We start from the raw sequence: 4,056 nt of genomic DNA, 5'->3' as shown, positions 1-4,056 counted from the left end.
AGGCAAGAGAGTGTGGGACTATTATCGGGAAAAAACCAATTAAGACTAAAACACCAGTGGAGTGCCATTATTTGAGTGTAAACACGTAAGGGAGAGTGTGAGGTTTTCCACTAACATTATTTTGTGCAACACTTTACAATGTCTCATCGGAGTGGCTCTTCACAAAAGGGGATGGCAGATAACTCATCCTTTGTGTTGCAATCCATGGAACAACAATTTGTGCGGTTGAATTTGGTGTTGGGTGAAGTGAGGGATAGGGAGAGATAGGGATAGAAATCTGCAAGGTGGGAGAGATAGGCGGCGACGTGAGCCTAGTATTGAGAATGTGTATGAGAATGAAGAGTATGATGAGGATAAGGAAGACCTAACATCTGAAGTTGGATTTGGTAGACATAGAGGAGTTAGGCGTGGAAGAGGACTTAGGGCAAAGCTAAGGGGTCGAGATGGAGTAGATAAGAACCTTGGGAGTATCAAAATGAAAATACCATCCTTCGAAGGTAGAACTGACCCAGAAGTTATTTAGAGTGGGAGAAAAGAATAGAGTTGGTGTTTGATTGTCATAATTACTCGGAGGAGAAGAAGGTGAAGTTGGCGGTAATTGAGTTCACTGATTATGCTAGTATTTGGTGGGACCAATTAGTGACCAATAGGTGGAGGAATCTTGAGAGGCCTGTAGAAACTTGGAGAGAGTTGAAAGCTATCATGAGGCGAAGATTTGTACCTAGCCACTACTATAGAGACCTCTACCAAAAACTACAAAATCTTACACAAGGGTCTAGGAGTGTAGAGGATTACCATAAGGAGATGGAGGTGGCTATGATTCGGGCTAATGTAGCGGAGGATCGGGAGGCCACGATGGCTAGATTTTTGAGTGGGTTGAATAGGGAGATAGCCAATGTAGTTGATTTGCAACATTATGTGGAGATAGAGGACATGGTACATATGGCTATGAAGGTGTAGAGGCAGTTGAAAAGAAATGGTACATCTTGGCATACTTTGGTTTCTAATACTCCTTGGAAACCAAAGTCGGACAAAATGATCAAATTGTAACAAAGAGAAAGACCGAACCACCTAAGGGAAAAGATGAAGGTGAGGCTGAAACCTCATGAAAAAGAGAAAATTAGTTGAAAAACAATTGTCAGGCTGAGAGTTCAAAAAAAGATGAAGGAAAAGAGAATGATAGAAAAAAAGAGAGTGAAAAGCAAAAAGATAGTGAAAGGAAAAAAGAGAGTGCAAAAGAAAAAGTGTGTGGGAAGAAAAGAGAGAGTGAAGAAAGTGAGAGAAAAACAAAGAGAAAAGTGAGTCTTTATACTAAGGCGAGTCTTAATACTAACGAACTTGACGTATCTCTGCCTAGTGTTGTTGTCTTTTTGTTGCAAGGATATAAGGTCGTGTTTCCTAGAGGTGTGTTTAGTGGATTTGCACCTATTAGGGAGATAGTGTAACACCCGAGCCTAACGCCAAGTTTTTTTTTTCTATATTTTCGGGTTAAGTATATGAAAAAGCCAAGGGAAATTTTTTCGACTATTATTTTTATGGGCAGAGATAATTTTTTTAAAACAAGTTGGATTTTTTTTTTCATTTGAGTTTGAGTCGGGGCCTATAATTTGCGGAAAAGGCCCACACCCATTTGTGTTAAACCATGAAAAACCAACTATCAGTAGTTTTTTTTATCACTTTTCCCCACCCCGCACTACTCTACCCCCATGCACGTGCACAGAAAAGTGCACGTCTCTTTTCCGTTTTCATTGTTCCTCAATCTCATCATAAGTACACCTAATAAACCTTCATGCTCGATCGCCTCCTTCAAGTCCTAGGGTTACAGCAGCCCTGCTGTAACTTCAGGAAGCCGCAGCCCCCTTTGGAAACCCATGCATGATAGCTCAGCCAGTACCACCGCCAGGCCAACCCTCCACGCCGTGGTAAGCCTGCACCACAGCCTCCACCCTACGTAAATTTCTACCTAGACCTGAACCACTGCAAGCCTATACTGGAAGCATCCTTGCCGCAGCACCTGAAGTAGCCGTAGTCTTCCTCTCCACCCTCGGAAACAGCCCAAACGGTTGCCACCATCACCAACTTCCATGGGAAGCGGAAACTGCAGTTGCTCTATTTTGAAGCCATGGAGATAGAGCTTCATCGTCAAACCGAGAGGCATGCCTTGCCACAGTTGGGTAGTGACGCCACAGTAATAGCAACAGATGACGCCGGAGATTAAGTCTGTACCGCCTAGTGATGTGCAGCGCCACCGTCCAAAGTCCCATGCATGCCACGTGATGCGTACAACTCTCTCTCTCTCTCTCAGTGTTATTCCACCACGAGCCACTGCAAACCACCCTCTTTCGCGCCGGAAACAACCGTAAAAGCAACAGTAATCACTGGCTGTGACACCCTCGTCACCTCGTGCCGATCGGTGAGCCCACTGACTCTCCTCCATATTTGTTTCCCTCACGGTTACTCTCTCTCACCCCCTGTTCTCTCTCGCTCATCTCTCTCTCTCTCTCTCTCTCTCTCTCTCAGTGTCCCGCCGTAGTGTCTCAGCCACCTCCCACTCGCCTGCCCCGCCGCGACCTCCTTTAGTCACAGTGAACCCCCATACCGCGTACGTAGCCTCTGTTTTCCTTCAACTAATTTTGCTTTACGTAAGTATATTACATGCATATTACATGGTTCTAAGTTATATTTTACACTAATATTGTTAATTACTTTTTTCCCTTTGAACTGAAAGTTATGCTAAGGTGTTTTAAAAATTTTATCATGTGTTAACAAACTCTTATTTAATTATGATCACAGAAAATTATTGTAACATGTTATTAAGTAAAGATTTATTTTAAGAGTAAACAATATTGGTGTAATGTTATTTTTACATTTTAGATATGATTTAGTCTATTAAAAAAATAGTTATGGTTTATTTTAAAATATTTTGGGATAAGTATATTATCTCGTATTAAACTTTATAAGTTGTTTTCATTAATAAATAGGACAGACTTATAAATGTTTTAGTCAAGGTTATTAAATCAACATTGATGATTTTAGAAAGTGATGATTTGTAATTTTAGGTTTTGAGGAAGTAAATAGGTTATTTTGGAAACTTAGGATTAAATATCGAAATATGTGATTAATTGGAAATTTACGAGAATTATATGATTATTTTATAGGTGACGATTAATTATTGTTCGACATTTTGAGGAAAATTCTGAAAAAGCTAAGAAGTCCAGGTAAGCGGGGTTCTATGCTAGACTTTGCATTAAAATAAAATAAGCTGAGGTTATTTTTGGAAAATATACATATTTGATTTTGAAAAAGAATTTGAACTACCTCAGTTATTTGTTCTGCATTACTCATGAGATTCTGTTTAAGAAGAAATTATTTTCCGTCATGACTGGTGTAGACATGAGCTTGTTTTTTACTTTCTATTTCTGAACTTTGAAAAGAGAGCGAATATGAAATTTTGTGCATAAATTATGTTGTGATATGATTTTGTTTAGTTCTGAAAATTTTCTGTACTCTGATATGATCTGATGTGATTTCTGAAAACCTCTGGCATAACATTCTGTTTTTGTTTCTGTTCCGTTCTGACCTTACCACCGGTGTAAAACTGTGGCCTCTGTTCGGGTTGGTACCAACTTTTCTGTTTCTAGTGCATCCACTTTGGAAACAAAGTGGTTTTCTGCGTGGTCTTTCTTATGTGCACAATTGGGGCTCCGATAATGAATAAGGGGAAAATTCACATTCTGTTTTTGCTCGGTTAGCTACCGAGGTTTACACAACCCTACCACAGGGGTTAAACATGGTATTTGTTCTGATATGATAAGATAAGATGTGATGTTTCAGTTTATACTATGCCAAAGGGATTTTGATTATGAATATTTTCGAATTTTTGCTCTAATTTTTTTGATAACATGTTCTGACGCTGCATTACGAAAATGTTATTCTGATTCTACATTCTGAAAGAAAATATTTTGTTTCTGCATTCTGAATTCTGTAAATGCTCATGTTTACACAATAGTATATGTCCTCTGCTTACTGAGTTGTTGATAACTCACCCCTTATCTC

At 39.4% G+C, this 4,056-nt stretch overlaps 1 long non-coding RNA gene across 1 annotated transcript in view; it reads left to right on the top strand.

The window, feature by feature from the left end:
* LOC121257140 overlaps nucleotides 1-4,056 on the top strand; it is a 57,142-nt gene that overhangs the window by 12,283 nt on the left and 40,803 nt on the right. The window contains exon 2 of the long non-coding RNA XR_005939161.1: nucleotides 864-871. This is a non-coding gene — a long non-coding RNA (uncharacterized LOC121257140). The remainder of the gene's footprint in view (nucleotides 1-863; nucleotides 872-4,056) is intronic.

The sequence above is a fragment of the Juglans microcarpa x Juglans regia genome, chromosome 3S (genome assembly GCF_004785595.1).
Source record: "Juglans microcarpa x Juglans regia isolate MS1-56 chromosome 3S, Jm3101_v1.0, whole genome shotgun sequence".
NCBI lineage: Eukaryota > Viridiplantae > Streptophyta > Magnoliopsida > Fagales > Juglandaceae > Juglans > Juglans microcarpa x Juglans regia.
This window is presented reverse-complemented; position numbering and strand designations above follow the sequence as displayed.